At 44.1% G+C, this 17,185-nt stretch overlaps 1 protein-coding gene across 2 annotated transcripts in view; it reads left to right on the top strand.

Moving 5' to 3' along the window:
* The window catches only part of LOC124612416 (zinc finger protein chinmo-like), a 131,906-nt gene that overhangs the window by 38,959 nt on the left and 75,762 nt on the right, over nucleotides 1-17,185 (top strand). The window lies entirely within an intron of this gene.

Below are 17,185 nucleotides of genomic sequence, written 5' to 3'. Positions count from 1 at the left end.
TAGTTGCTCATAACAATCTTCTTATTAACAGTCAAAACTTATGAAAATATAATTTTGCTATGTAGATACTTAAATACCCTTACCAAAAATTCAACTAAATCCTCCTGTTCATATTTTTGTGATGACAATGGATAATTGAATTTACATCACACTTCTTGCATCTCATGCTTGAAGGATAACAGTGTCACTGTTGTTATTTTGTGATGCATCATTTCCAACAAAGAATTTTTTAAATATATCAGCAACAATAATCACTGTTTGAAAATATAATATGGGTAGATCGAAAGTTTACTTATCAAATGGTGGCGGGGGGAAAACACACAAAAGGTGTGGAAATACATGAGTTGTCTGAGCCAGTAGCCCCTTCTTCTGGTGGAAGGGTTTAATGGAAAATAAGGAGATGAAAGAAAAGGACTGGCGATGGGAAGAGTTATGGAAAAGTCTCCCAGAACCCTGGGTCAGGGTTGAGTAGGAAGGAAACACTGTTGGTGCATGCACTGTATTAGATTTTCTCAACTCTCACCTGGTGAAGGCCCCATCAATCATTCTTCCTTTCTCATCCCATCCAGCAAGTCTCCACTGGGCCACTTATCTGCATGACTTTTTTGATACTCTTACCATTTCTTAAACCTCACCAGCCCTTTTCACCATTTCTTAAACCTCACCAGCCATTTTTCTTCAATCCTTCCTTTCCGTTCAATCCTTCTTCCAGAAGAAGGGATCACTGGCTCCAGAAGCTCGCACGATACCACATGTTTTATGTGATTTCTCCTGCTGCCACCACTTGGTGATTAGAATTTTTGAAAATAGCTTCTTGTACTATGCTTTTTTCATGATGTACTGCCTAAGAGATGATTTTTCCTAACAGCTTCATTGTTGTGCCTAAACTGTAGGTAGCATATTTTATTATTATTATCATTGTTGTAAATGTATTCTTTAATTTGGCTCAATATCAATTCTGTTTTGTTGAAATGGCAGTGACAAAGTGACAACCTGATTGCGTGCCTGTATGTTTTTGCCGGATGATGGATTTTTGTATACGGGGAAACAGTCATTTATTTAGTGATTTAGACAGATGAAGTAGAGAAATTAACATAAGGTCTCTTATTAAATTTTGCAGTTTTTGTGTCAAGTTGTGAACTTTTTGAATGTCTCTCATAATGCTGTGTGTTCTCTATTCCAACTCTTGTGTGACGCAAACTCATCTGAACTTCGAAGTTCAAAAAACCATGAACTTTACTTTTCTGTTTCTTCTCTGACAGGGCCGCAACATGCGTCAATTCAATGAATCACAAAGTATTTATTTTTTCCAGTTTCTACTGCACAATGATCATCTAAATCATTATTTACACAATGTAAATGACAAGTTAATAGAACTAACAAAACAGCACAGAATTGCCTGTTTTTGACTAAGCATATGGGAATGCAGATACAGGCCTTCTTGGAGAGTTTTAGTGAGGAACACTGAGAATGCTGAAGACTGTTAGCATTGGTGTTAATAGGATTTAGCTTAACGTAATCAGCAGTTCAAAACCCTTAAGATGATGGACCAGCCTCCAGCTAAGTTGCACTCACAGTGATAACCAGCATGTGACATAACAGGAAAGGCTCATAAACGAAAAAAAGAGATCGACGAAACAGTGCAAAGTGGAAACACTGACCCATTTAACTGCCCAATAACAAATTTAGTTGGACAGTAAATGCAGCTCTTGTTCTGCTCCTGGTATTTACATTGACAGTAAGGTAAATAAAGATGATGAGCTACGACAGGTGACTCAATCAAGAATTGAAAATGACAGTTTATGGATATAGTTTTTTACCATGTTTGTGACCCAAAATCTTATTTTTAATACTCTATACCATAGGAAATCGCTGCTCACAGCCAGCGTATGGTGGGATAAAAGTAAACCTGCATTATCAGTGCAGTGCCGTTCAGTTCATTAAAATGTACTGTCTTTCCAATTGGGAACAGAGCAGCGCAGTTTGTGTCCATCAACATGACTCAAAGAGGCATTTCAGTTTTAAACTGTGGGTGCATTGTTACTTTATGACAGGAACAATAGCTAGCATAGGAAGTTGCTGCCAGATTGGTGTACACCACAGTGCCTTATTCAAACATTGGACTGCTATTGTGAAACAATAAAAATTATAGATCGGTCTTGTAGTGATTACCTCCAGTGAACAATGCCATCTGATGACAGCTGCCTATAGATTAGTGATTTTAGGTACCTCAAGGAGAATGCATTATTGTGCACTGTTCCCTTGGAAGAAACTGAAAAGGCTGTGTTGATTCGGACAGTACACAGCCACCTTTGCATAATCTGCGCAGCCTGTAAGCATCCATTATAAACAATATTACAATCTCTCAAACCATGGTACGTGAAGAAGGTGATAAAGTAGTCACTTGGTATGTAACCTTAATCGGTGGTATCTGGTTTTCTTCTCTGAAGAGTGCTGGATTTGTCTGACACCTAATGATAAACATGGGTACGAATTCAGCTCCACATTTTCAGCATGGGGTGGGCCAGCTGTGTTTTGGGCTGATATCATGTTACAATTTCTGTGACCCCTCTCATTCCTATCAAGGGGAGTTTGAGTATTGTGCAGTATCAAGGAATGATCCTCTAACCCTATTGCAAATATTTTGGTGATGGCTCCACCTTCCAAGATGATAATATAAAAGCATGCTGCACCAGCTTATTAAAACTTTCCTTCAGCAGATAAGAAGCCACTGAATGAGGTGTGTTGTGAATCTGCTGACACAAATGTGACTGGATGCACATGGGAACAAATGAGACTTGAAGTGCGTCTTTGCACAGACGTTCTGCACACTCTGAATGATTTCAGTATGGTAGAAATGTTTGAGCAGCAGTGCCTCAGTCACTTTGTGGACAGTATGCTGGGGACAATCGAATCATATTACAATGCATTGGATGAAGCCACTTGTTGTTGTTGTTGTTGTGGTCTTAAGTCCTGAGACTCGTTTGATGTAGCTCTCCATGCTACTCTATCCTGCGCAAGCTTCTTCATCTCCCAGTACCTACTGCAACCTACATCCTTCTGAATCTGCTTGGTGTATTCATCTCTTGGTCTCCGTCTACGATTTTTACCCTCCACGCTGCCCTCCAATACTAAATTGGTGATCCCTTGATGGCTCAGAACATGTCCTACCAACCGATCCCTTCTTTTAGTCAAGTTGTGCCACGAACTTCTCTTCTCCCCAATCCTATTCAACACCTCTTCATTAGTTATGTGATCTACCCATCTAATCTTCAGCATTCTTCTGTAGCACCACATTTCGAAAGCTTCTATTCTCTTGTTGTCTTAACTGTTTATCGTCCATGTTTCACTACCATACATGGCTAAACTTCATACAAATACTTTCAGAAATGACTTCCTGACACTTAAATCTATACTCGATGTTAACAAATTTCTCTTCTTCAAAAACGTTTTCCTTCCCATTGCCAGTCTACATTTTATATCCTCTCTACTTCGACCATCATCAGTAATTTTGCTCCCCAAATGGCAAAACTCCTTTACTGCTTTAAGTGTCTCATTTCCTAATCTAATACCCTCAACATCACCCGACTTAATTCGACTACATTCCATTATCCTCATTTTGCTTTTGTTGATGTTCATCTTATATCCTCCTTTCAAGACACTGTCCATTCCGTTCAACTGCTCTTCCAAGCCCTTTGCTGTCTCTGATGGAATTACAATGTCATCAGCGAATCTTAAAGTTTTTATTTCTTCTCCATGGATTTTAATACCTACTCCGAATTTTTTCTTTTGTTACCTACACTGCTTGCTCAGTATACAGATTGAATAACATCGGGGAGAGGCTACAACCCTGTCTCACTCCCTTCCCAACCACTGCTTCCCTTTCATGCCCCTCAACTCTTATAACTGCTATTTGGTTTCTATACAAATTGTAAATAGCCTTTCGCTCCCTGTATTTTACCCCTGCCACCTTCAGAATTTGAAAGAGAGTATTCCAGTCAACATTGTCAAAAGCTTTCTCTAAGTCTACAAATGCTAGAAACGTAGGTTTGCCTTTACTTAATCTAGCTTCTAAGATAATTTGTAGGGTCAGTATTGCCTCACGTGTTCCAATATTTCTACGGAATCCAAACTGATCTTCCCCAAGTTCGGCTTCTACCAGTTTTTCCATTCGTCTGTAAAGAATTCGCGTTAGTATTTTGCAGCCGTGACTTATTAAACTAATAGTTTGGTAATTTTCACATCTGTCAACACCTGCTTTCTTTGGGATTGGAATTATTATATTCTTCTTGAAGTCTGAGGGTATTTCGCCTGTGTCATACATCTTGCTCACCAGATGATAGAGTTTTTTCAGTACTGGCTCTCCCAAGGCCATCAGTAGTTCTAATGGAATGTTGTCTACTCCCGGGGCCTTGTTTCGACCGAGGTCTGTCAGTGCTCTGTCAAACTCTTCACGCAGTATCATATCTCCCATTTCATCTTCATCTACATCCTCTTCCATTTCCATAATATTGTCCTCAAGTACATCGCCCTTGTATAGACCCTCTATATACTCCTTCGACCTTTCTGCTTTCCCTTCTTTACTTAGAACTGGGTTTCCATCTGAGCTCTTGATATTCATACAAGTGGCTCTCTTTTCTCCAAAGGTCTCTTTAAATTTCCTATAGGCAGTATCTATCTTACCCCTAGTGAGATAAGCCTCTACATCCTTACATTTGTCCTCTAGCCATGCCTGCTTAGCCATTTTGCACTTCCTGTCGATCTCATTTTTGAAACGTTTATATTCCTTTTTGCCTGCTTCATTTACTGCATTTTTATATTTTCTCCTTCCATCAATTAAATTCAATATTTCTCCTGTTACCCAAGGATTTCTACTAGCCCTCATCTTTTTACCTACTTGATCCTCTGCTGCCTTCACTACTTCATCCCTCAAAGCTACCCATTCTTCTTTTACTGTATTTCTTTCCCTCATTCCTGCCATTTGTTCCCTTATGCTCTCCCTGAAACTCTGTACAACCTCTGGTTTAGTCAGTTTATCCAGGTCCCATCTCCTTAAATTGCCACCTTTTTGCAGTTTCGTCAGTTTTAATCTACAGTTCATAACCAATAGATTGTGGTCAGAGTCCACATCTGCCCCTGGAAATGTCTTACAATTTAAAACCTGGTTCCTAAATCTCTGTCTTACCATTATATAATGTATCTGAAACCTGTCAGTATCTCCAGGCTTCTTCCATGTATACAACCTTCTTTTATGCTTCTTGAACCAAGTGTTACCTATGATTAAGTTGTGCTCTGTGCAGAATTCTACCAGGCGGCTTTCTTATTCATTTCTTAGCCCCAATCCATATTCACCTACTATGTTTCCTTCTCTTCCTTTTCCTACTGTCGAATTCCAGTCACCCCATGACTATTAAATTTTCATCTCCCTTCACTACCTGAATAATTTCTTTTATCTCATCATACATTTCATCAATTTCTTCGTCATCTGCAGAGCTAGTTGTCATATAAACTTGTGCTACTGTAGTAGGCGTGGGCTTCGTGTCTATCTTGGCCACAATAATGCGTTCGCTATGCTGTTTGTAGTAGCTTACCCGTACTCCTACTTTTTTATTCATTATTAAACCTTCTCCTGCATTACCCCTATTTGATTTTGTATTTATAACCCTGCATTCACCTGACCAGAAGTCTTGTTCCTGCTGCCACCGAACTTCACTAATTCCCACTATATCTAACTTTAAGCTATCCATTTCCCTTTTTAAATTTTCTAACCTACCTGACCGATTAAGGGATCTGACATTTCACGCTCCGATCCCTAGAACGCCAGTTTTCTTTCTCCTGATAACGACATCCTCTTGAGTAGTCCCCACCCGGAGATCCGAATGGGGGACTATTTTACCTCCGGAATATTTTACCCAAGAGGACGCCATAATCATTTGCCATACAGTAAAGTTGCATGCCCTTGGGAAAAATTACGGCTGTAGTTTCCCCTTGCTTTCAACCATTCGCAGTACCAGCACAGCAAGGCTGTTTTGGTTAATGTTGCAATGCCAGATCAGTCAATCATCCAGACTGTTGCCCCTGCAACTACTGAAAAGGCTGCTGCCGCTCTTCAGGAACCACGCATTTGTCTGGCCTCTCAACAGATACCCCTTCGTTGTGGTTGCACCTACGGTACGGCTATCTGTATTGCTGAGGCTCGCAAGCCTCCCCACCAACGGCAAGGTCCATGGTTTACTTAGTAGTAAATTTTACTCAGCAGCAGATTTTGATTTACAGATAGTAATTTTCAAACAGACTGCCTTCTCTTGGTTATTGGTCTGTTATTACTATACAGTAAAGTTTTTTATCCTTTTTATTTTCATAGGTGTTATCCTCTTACTCTCTGCACCATTTGAATCTTAAACCTACGTGCAATCTAAGATAAGCAGAAGATGTGTGGGTGCACATGTCAGTGTAAAAGCAAAATTTTTACCTGTTGCAAATTAATCTGAGACTTATCGACTGGGTAAAATATGATGCAGTAAGGAAACTGTGTAAGCAGAGCTCAGACAAATGGAGAACCATTCTAACGACTATACGGGCCATGACTCGGGGAGGAGGGGGGGTGGGGGGTGTCTGAGTATGCCCTGCTGCCAGGGAATGAGCATTTTGGGAATGCCAAAGCTTGCTACTGTTGTGAGCATCTATGGAAAGTAGTTGGAGGACAGTGCACCCATGAGTTTATGATGAGTTGTTGGACAGCATGCTTCATCACAGAACACAGGGGCTTGCCTGTCTTTAAAGTAGGACAGGCAATGATCTGTGGAAGATCTGATGTCAAAGTCTGGTGCTGGAGCAGACATAAGTGTTTTGGAGTATATTGTTCATTAAGCATTGCTAACTTGAGGCTAAGCAGCAGATAACCCCTACCTGTTTCCATGTTGACTCATTGACACCATCAATTATAGTTGCAGTGGGCACGGAATCATGAATGTTGAATTGTGGGTCCATAGGGTATGAAGAATGTTCCTTTTTACAACAGGTCAGTGGGTGTGTTGGGATAATCTGTCATCCAGGCAAACAGATGCTAGAAACATGCCCTGTACCATGGACAGAATGTTATGCTATGGGAGACTTTCGTCTGGGCTTCCAAGGGATCTATGGTATTAATCACAAGCACCATGACAGCTGTGGATTATGTGAAACTACTGTAAACAATTTGCGTCTCTTCATGCTTGATGTCTTCCCTAACCATGATGACATCTTCCACCAGCCCCCCCCCCCCCCCCCTCCCCCCCTCCGGGACTCAAGGTTTTGTTGGGGCTATGAGCTATTACATCTCTTTCTTCTTTCCCAATCTGCATTTTCTTCCCTGTGCCTCTCCCTCCTCATCCTTACCCCCTCCCCCTATTCCCCTCACTTTGTGTTCTTAAGACAGATGGGGACACATTTACTGCCACAAAGCTGTTGCTTTTTGTGGAGAATATCAAGGACAAGTTTGGCGAAGTGGAGTCTCCCAGTAAGATGTGATTGGGCTCCCTGTTGATCAAAGCTGCTTCTGCCACCCAGTCTGCGACTCTTCGTGCTTGTGATCATCTAGGTGTCTATTACCCTGAACCAGTCTCTGAATATGATCCAGGGAGTGATTTTTCATAGGGACCTCATCCTTCAAAGTGATGAGGGACTCCAGGCTAATCTGGAGTGCCGCAGCATTCATTTTGTTCTACGTGTGCAGAAGGGTTATGAAGAAAACAGTGCTGATACTGGTGCCTTTATTCTGGCATTTGAGGGAGATACCCTCCCAGAGAAGGTCAAGGTTATATGTTACCAATGTGACTTGTTGCCATATGTCCCACCACCCATGAGATGCTTTTGGTGCTTGCAATTTGGGCACATCTTCTCGCAGTACAGCAGACCCTCTGTGTGGTGACTGTGGACCCTCACTCCATGAAGGAGGCCCCTGTGTTCCACCACCTGTGTGTGTAAATTATCATGATTGCCAGATTGCACGGCTTAAAAGACAGAAAAGAAGATGCAAGAGTTATAAATCTCTGGATTGTCTATCTTACAGTGAGGCTCATTAAAAATATGCCTGACTTCTACTTTTGTCTCTGTTACATCCTTTCCCTCTTCTATGTCTTTCTTACCCTAGTCCCTTCCCCCCTTCCTCTTCCCCATCCCTGCGGTTCCCACACCCTCCCCTCTGTGTGGTGCTCCCCCTCCCTGGTTGAAGAAGTGCTTCCTTTCTTTGGCACCTGCCAGTGATGGGGCGCCCTCGCCAGGACCCCACCCGCAACTGCCTCTCAGACTGGAGGCCTGTCAGCCACGGGATGCATAGTCTGTGCACCCCGACGTTGCCCACTCTCTTTTGGTTCCAGATCTTGCAAGAGGCAGCTCTTCTCTGTGCCGTTACCCCCTCATCCTCCAAAAGAAGAAAAAGGTACTTAAGTCCCAGGGCAAGCGCCCCCCCCTCCTCCCCCTCCCGGTGCCTCCCAGAGGTGCCATCTGACCCCTGGCATTTGAACATGACATCTTATTTATGAATGTCACCAGATCTTCGCTGGTGACACATGGTGACCCAGTGGTGGGATTGACTCCAAACTGTTCACTGTCCTTTTGGGTACCTGCTCCGTGATCACTAGGTGGAAATGTAATGGGTACTACCATCACTTCCCAGGGTTGCAACCCTTCATTGCCTGTTACTCAGGAGTTTGTGTCGTTCTCCAGGAATCTCATTGTACTGATGCTCATTCACCGTTCCGTCTTGGGTTCTGTGCTTTCTGTCAGAACCAACTTGGCCGTTTGAGGGCTCTGGTGATGTCAGCATGTGTTGGTCCGTATGATTATTGTTAGAATGTGGATCCCACTTTGTACCACATTGGAAGTGGTTGCTGTTTGGGTCCAGTTGGGCTCTGCCATCATGGTTTGCAATGTCTATCTCCCTCCTGATAGGCCACCTACATCTGCTATCCTAACTGCTCTCCTTCAGCAACTCCCACCTGCCTTTCTTATCCTTGGGGATTTTAATGCCCATCACCCTTTATGGGGCAGTGCTTCTTCATCTCTTTGGGGGTTCCTTATTGACCCTTTTCTTGTGGACCATGAGCTGTGCCACCTTCGTGGTGGTTCCACTAGTCATTTTAGTGCTGCTTGTGTCACTTTCTCTGCCATTGATATTTCGCTCTCTTTGTCTCGCTTCTTCCTTCCTTACGCTGGTCATCACCTGATGACCTCTGTGATAGTTACCACTTCCCGTTGATTCTCTTGTTCCCTACCCACATCCCAATGGCCAAGTTACCCCACTGGGCCTTCTATCATACTGATTGGCCTCGATATACCTCCCAGGTCCTGTTTCCAGCTTCTCTGTCAGGTTGCATTGATGAAGTCATCCATGACATGTCCGATAGGATAATCAGTGCTGCTGGTATTGCCGTTCCCTGTTTTGACAAGCCCCATCCGCTGTTGGCCATTTCCGTGGTCGAGCACGGCTATTGCCACCGCTATCTGTGGTTATTGTCGCGCCTTGCAGCATCTTAAGTGGCACCTGTTTTCCACTGGTCTTATTACATTTAAACATCTATGCATCAAAGCCCATTACTTAATCAAACAGAGCAGATGGGTGTGTTGGGAACACGTTGTCTCCTCTCTAGGTTCTTCTGTCCATTCATCACAAGTGTGAGCTACTCTCTGCACCCTCAAAGATCGTCAGTGGCTATCTTCCATTCCAGGCCTTGCTCTTCCAGGTTTGTACAGATCCATCAGTTCTCTTGGAACTCCTCGTGACCTGTTTACAATGGCATTGGTGTCAGCCCCCCATCCAGCTGCCTTTCGCCTCTGGAAACAGTGGACTGAAGCTTCCTGCTTATGTTTTACCGATTGTCAGCGGAAACCTACAATGAAACTTTTACTGAATGGGAGCTTTTGCTGGCACTCTCTTCTTCCCACGCTTCAGCAACTGGTCCTGATTCCTTCCATAACCAATTGCTTCAACATTTCAAACCTCCACAACACCGATAGCTCCTCCAGATGTTTAACTATGTTGGGCTCCAAGGGATTTTCCCCTCTCAGTGGAGAGAAAGTACAAGGTTGGTTCGAAAAGTTCTCTGAATGGAATAGAAAAAAGTAATTACATGACTGAAACTTTTTTTGTTTTTCAATGCAGTCTCCTTGTAGATTGATGCACTTGGTCCAATGATGTTCCAGTGCCTTGATCCCATCTTGAAAATGAGTTTCCTCCAGCTCTGCAAAATAGTTGTCAACTCCGGCTATCAGTTCTTCGTTTGAAGAAAAACTTTCAGTTTTGAGAAGAGATGGAAGTCTGAAGGAGCCATATCAGGTGAATAAGTTGGGTGTGGCAACATTTCATACCTTAGTTCGTGTAATTTTGCCATGGCGACAGCAAATGTGTGCGGATGCGCATTGTCTTGATGGAAGATGACTTTCTTCCTTGCTTAACCTGGCCTTTTTAGCATATCTTTTGTCCAGGAGGTTTACATAGTATTCTCCAGTAATTGCTTGGCCAGTGGGGGTGATAATCTACAAACAAAATCCCCTTTGCATCCCAGTACTTGGGAACTCCAACGTCAGGCACGTAATGGGGCCCCTTAGGTATATGGCTGCAAGGCAGGGGAAGAAAGCCAATGTGCACTCTGTGTGCATACCAGGGGGAGTCATTCCAGATGTGGAAATGGTCCTTCCGGATGCCATGAAGGGTACAGGGTGCACCCATCTGCAGGTGGTCGCTCATGTCAGCACCAATGATGTGTGTCGCTATGGATCGGAGGAAATCCTGTCTGGCTTCCGGCGGATATCTGATTTGGTGAAGACTGTCAGTCTCGCTAGCGGGATGAAAGCAGAGCTCACCAGCTTCAGCATCGTCAACAGGACTGACTCCAGACCTTTGGTACAGAGCCGAGTGGAGGGTCTGAATCAGAGCCTGAGACAGTTCTACGACCGTGTGGGCTGCAGATTCCTCGACTTGGGCCATAGGGTGGTGGGGTTTCGGGTTCCGCTGGATAGGTCAGGAGTCCACTACACTCAGCAATTGGCTACACGGGTAGCAGGGGCTGTGTGGCATGGACTGGGCGGTTTTTCAGGTTAGATGGCCTCGGGCAAGTACAGAAAGGGCAACCGCCTCAAAGGGTGCGGGGCAAAGTCAGGACATGCGGGGACCAAGCAGCAAGCGGTATTGTAATTGTAAACTGTTGAAGCTGCGTTGGTAAAGTACCGGAACTTCAAGAGCTGATAGAAAGCATCGAAGCTGAAACTGTTATAGGTACGGAAACCTGGCTGAAGCCAGAGATAAATTCTGCCGAAATTTTTACAAAGTCACAGACGGTGTTTAGAAAGGATAGATTGCATGCAACCGGTGGTGGCGTGTTTGTCGCTGTTAGTAGTAGTTTATCCTGTAGTTAAATAGAAGTGGATACTTCTTGTGAATTATTATGGGTGGAGGTTATACTCAACAACCGAGCTAGGTTAATAATTAGCTCCTTTTACCGACCTCCCAACTCAGCAACATTAGTGGCAGAACAACTGAGAGAAAATCTGGAATACATTTCACATAAATTTCCTCAGCATGTTATAGCCTTAGATGGAGATTTCGATTTACCAGATATAGACTGGGACACTCAGATGTTTAGGACGGGTGGTAGGGACAGAGCATAGAGGGACAGTAACTGAGTGCACTATCCGAAAATTACCTCAAGCAATTAAACAGTGAACCGACTCATGGAGATAACATCTTGGACCTACTGATAACAAACAGACCCAAACTTTTCGACTCTGTAAGCGCAGAACAGGGAATCAGTGATCATAAGGCCGTTGCAGCATCCTTGAATATAGAAGTAAATAGGAATATAAAAAAAGGGAGGAAGGTTTATCTGTTTCGCAAGAGTAATAGGAGGCAGAATTCAGACTACCTAACAGATCAAAACGAAAATTTCTGTTCCGACACTGACAATGTTGAATGTTTATGGAAAAAGTTCAAGGCAATAGTAAAATGCATTTTAGACAGATATGTGCCGAGTAAAACTGTGAGGAATGGCAAAAACCCACCATGGTTCAACAACAAAGTTAGGAAACTACTGTGAAAGCAAAGAGAGCTTCACTGCAAGTTTAAACGCAGCCAAAACCTCTCAGACAAACAGAAGCTTAACGATGTCAAAGTTAGCATGAGGAGGGCTATGCGTGAAGCGTTCAGTGAATTTGAAAGTAGAATTCTATGTACCGACTTGACAGAAAATCCTAGGAAGTTCTGGTCTTACGTTAAATCGGTAAGTGGATCGAAACAGCATATCCAGACACTCTGGGATGATGATGGCATTGAAACAGAGGATGACACGCGTAAAGCTGAAATACTAAACACCTTTTTCCAAAGCTGTTTCACAGAGGAAGACCGCACTGCAGTTTCTTCTCTAAATCCTCACACGAACGAAAAAATGGCTGACATCGAAATAAGTGTCCAAGGAATAGAAAAGCAACTGAAATGACTCAACAGAGGAAAGTCCACTGGACCTAACGGGATACCAATTCAATTCTACACAGAGTACGCGAAAGAACTTTCCCCTTTCTAACAGCCGTGTACCGTAAGTCTCTAGAGGAACGGAAGGTTCCAAATGATTGGAAAAGAGTACAGGTAGTCCCAGTTTTCAAGAAGGGTCATCGAGCAGATGCGCAAAACTATAGTCCTATATCTCTGACATCGATCTGTTGTAGAATTTTAGAACATGTTTTTTGCTTGCGTATCATGTCATTTCTGGAAACCCAGAATCTACTCTGTAGGAATTAACATGGATTCCAGAAACAGCGATCATGTGAGACCCAACTAGCTTTATTTGTTCATGAGACCCAGAAAATTTTAGATACAGGCTCCCAGGTAGATGCCATTTTCCTTGACTTCCGGAAGGCGTTCAATACAGTTCCGCATTGTCGCCTGATAAACAAAGTAAGAGCCTACGGAACATCAGAGCAGCTGTGTGGCTGGATTGAAGAGTTTTTAGCTAACAGAACACAGCGTGTTGTTCTCAATGGAGAGACGTCTACAGACGTTAAAGTAACCTCTGGCGTACCACAGGGGAGTGTTATGGGACCATTGCCTTTCACAGTATATGTAAATGACCTAGTAGATAGTGTCGAAAGAAGTTCCATGCGGCTTTTCGCAGATGATGATGTAGTATACAGAGAAGTTGCAGCATTAGAAAATTGCAGCGAAAAGTCAGGAAGATCTGCAGGGAGTGGCAATTAACCCTTAACATAGACAAATGTAATGTATTGCGAATACATAGAAAGAAGGATCCTTTATTGTATGATTGTATGATAGCGGAACAAACACTGGTAGCAGTTACTTCTGTAAAATATCTGGGAGTATGTGTACGGAACGATTTGAAGTGGAATGATCATATTAAATTAATTGTTGGTAAGGCGGATGCCAGGTTGAGATTCATTGGGAGAATCCTTAAAAAATGTAGTCCATCAACCAAGGAGGTGGCTTACAAAACACTCGTTCGGCCTATACTTGAGTATTTCTCATCAGTGTTGGATCCGTACCAGGTCGGGTTGACAGAGGAGATAGAGAAGATCCAAAGAAGGGCAGCGCGTTTCATCACACGGTTATTTGGTAAGTGTGATAGCGTTACGGAGATGTTTAGCAAACTCAAGTGGCAGACTCTTCAAGAGAGGCGCTCTGCATCGCGGTGTAGCTTGCTGTCCAGGTTTCGAGAGGGTGCATTTCTGGATGAGGTATCGAATATATTGCTTCCCCCTACTTATACCTCCCGAGGAGATCATGAATGTAAAATTAGAGAGATCTGAGCACGCACGGAGGCTTTCCGGCAGTCGTTATTCTCGCGAACCATATGCGAGTGGAATAGGAAAGGGAGGTAATGACAGTGGCACGTAAAGTGCCCTCCGCCACACACCGCTGGGTGGCTTGCAGAGTGTAAATGTAGATGTAGATGTAGAACACCGATCCACGACCTTTCCCGCCGAAGGAATTGTCTTTGCTCTCTTTGGTGGCAGATAATCAGCATGTTTCCACTACTTTTACTGTTGTTTTGTCTCTGGGGTATAGTAGTGCACCCAAGTTTCATCTGTGGTCACAAACCGACACAAAAAATCTTATTTCTTTCTACTAAAACAGGCCAAACATTGTTCCGATATGCCCATTCTCACATGTTTTTGATCCAGTGTCAAAAGTCGCGGCACCTATCTTGCAGATAATTTTTTTATTTCTAATTATTCAGTTAAAATGTGATGTGCCCTTTCAGATGACGTCTGGCAAGCTTGAGCAATTTCACACACTTTCAGTCGGCAATCCTCCGTGACCATTTTGTGCACTTTCGCAATGATCTCTGGAGTAATGACACTTCTTGGACAACCATTGCAGGGATCATCATCTAAGCTCTCCTGACCAAATTTAAATTCATTTGTCCACTTGGCAACAGTTGAATATGAAGGAGCAGGGTCCCCCAGTGTATTCTGGAAACCAGCACGAATGTCCTTTGCTTTCATACCTGTGTTTACGAAGTACTTAATCACTGCTCAAAGCTTTTTTTTTTTTTTTTTCCCCCACAAATCACTATATGGGAACAGGGAACAACAACAGAGTCATGTCACCGCCACAGCCGTCTTCCAAGAGCAGTGATGTGGCACGTATTGACAGGCAACCGTCCAATGAATATCACATGAACAACTCATTGTGCTAGCGCTGACCGTTCATGGTGATTCAGAGAACTTATCAAACCGTCCTCGTATTGTGGTTCATGTCCTACAGCCCTACAAGGATCCGTCGTCCCTTGATAGTTACCGGCCCATCAGTCTAACTAGTATTCCTTGTAAGTTATTAGAATGGATATTGGTTTGTCAGCTCAGTTAGGTTCTTGAATCTTGGAAACTTTTCTCTCTTTACCAGTGCGACTTTTGGGAGGGACAGTCTCTGATCATCTGCTTTGATTGGAAACCACAGTTCATCAGGCCTTTTTTCAGCACCACCATCTTGTCACAGTTGTAAGGCCTACAACACAGCTTGGTGCCATTACATCCTTCTTATGCCCCATGAGTGGGGTCTTCGGGGCCCTCTCCCGATTTGTGTTCACCAGTTCCTGTGCCACCCGTTGTTCAGAGTTCAGGTTGGCACTGTTCTCAGCTCTCCGTGGAGCCCAGGAGAGTGGTGTTCCACAGGGCTCAGTATTAAGTGTCCTTCCCTTTCTCATCGCAAGTAATGGAATTGTAGCCTGTGCCAGACCGTTGATTACCCCTGCTCTGTATGTGGATGGTTTCTGAATTTGGGCTAGCTCCCACTCGGTGGCCTCTGTTAACAAGTTGCCACTCACTGCACTTCCACGTGGACACACCAGCATGGTTTTCATTTCTCTCCCCTTAAGTTGAGGGTAGCGCGTTTCTGTCGCCGTACTACGGTCCACCCTGATCAAGAGCTTTCTCTTGATGCCCAATGCCTGACCATGGTCCCCCAGTTCTGTTTATTGGGTCTTCTTTTTGACAACAAGCTTACTTGGTTGTCTGATATCCATCATCTGAAGGTTGGATATTTTCATAAACTCAGCGCCCTTTGCTTCCTTGCCTACACCTCTTGGGTCATAGATTGTTCGACCCTTCTCTGCCTTTACCGGGCACTAGTTCTGTCCCATGTTGACTATGGTTTTCAAGTTTAAGGATCAGCTGCCCCTTCTATGCTGCTGCTCATAGACCCAATTCACCTGTTTACCCTCAGGTGCTTTTCACACTAGCCCTGTCAATAGTCTTCTGGTTGATGCTGGGATCCCTCCCATTTTGATTCAGTGGTCACAGATCCTGGTTTCCTGTGCCATCACTATCTGATCTTCCACTGCTTGCACTTCCTATTCTTATTGTGGATGGGTACCATCTCTAGCCCGCTGTCCGCCCTCAGGTGGGTTTACTGATTGGGCTCCGCCTCACTTCCCACTGGCAAGACTTCCATCTCCCCTCCTTGTTGTCTTCCCGATGTTCTCTCCCGACACCTGCTCTTGGTAAGTTTCTCAGCGACAGATTCGACTAAATCATTTCCGTGGACAGAAAGCCTCCATTGCGTCAGTTGTGTTCCATTGTTTGTTCCAGACGCTCTTACAGGAGTTTCAGGATGCCATTGTTTTTTACACCGATGGCTCAAACTCTGTTGATCATGTGGGATATGCCTTCACATCATCTGTTGGCATGGAACACCATCTCTCACGTGCCATGTGGGGGGGGGGGGGGGGGGGGGGTGTTTACTGCAAAATATGGCCAGCTATCGGGCCCTTTGTTTTATTGAACAGTCCTTGCTCACCTGAGTTTTGTTCAGGCTATCACTTCATATTTTACCTACGACCATTTGATCTCTGCCATCCACGACTTCTTTGCTGATCTTGGTGATGCTGCTTGTTCAGTTGATTTCCTTTGGGTTCCTGGCCATGTATGTATCCCAGGCAATGAACTCGCTGATCATCTTTCTTTGTGGAGGGGGACAGACCACCTACCCCCATTCTCCGTGACCCCTCTGAGGCCGATTCACCGCTCTACATCAAATCCCTTTTTTTACTTAGTCATGAGTTGACTCTTGGTAGGCTACCACCCCCCCCCCCCCCCCCCCCCCTGTCTAACAGACTTCAAGCCATCAAGGAGACTCCCACCATCTGTTGTTCTTACCTCTGCCTCTCTGAGCAGGAATCTACCTTCCTCTGCCATCTTCATTTTGGCCCTACTTGGTTTTTTTTTTGCTCTGCAGTGAGCCCCCTCCCCCGGTAGTTGCAGGGCTCCACTCGCGGACTCACATGTCTGTTCTTAATTTTCTTCTGAAAGTAGTTTGTACTCCCAGGTGGGTATCAGGATGGATTAATGACAATGCTGGTGCCCCATTGTGCATAGTACCCCTGGGCCATCCCTGTTTCCACCCAAACTTCTCCTGTGCATTCCTCTTCCTGATGCCGTGACATTCCTTTTCCCTCTTTGCTTGCAGGTTATCCCTTCCCCTTGAGATGATGGAACCAGTGACCTCACTGTTTGGTCACCTCCCTCAAATCCACCAACCAACCAACCAACCATCTTTCAGCAGGATAGCTGACCATGCCATAAGGTCAGAATCATGTCATAGTGGTTTGTTTTGTAGAGCGTGATAGCAAACTTGTGTAGATGTCTTGGCCACCAAATTCACCTTATCGGGACCTGACGGAACACATTTATGAGACTGTTG

Source organism: Schistocerca americana, chromosome 4 (genome assembly GCF_021461395.2).
Source record: "Schistocerca americana isolate TAMUIC-IGC-003095 chromosome 4, iqSchAmer2.1, whole genome shotgun sequence".
Taxonomy (NCBI): Eukaryota; Metazoa; Arthropoda; class Insecta; order Orthoptera; family Acrididae; genus Schistocerca; species Schistocerca americana.
This window is presented reverse-complemented; position numbering and strand designations above follow the sequence as displayed.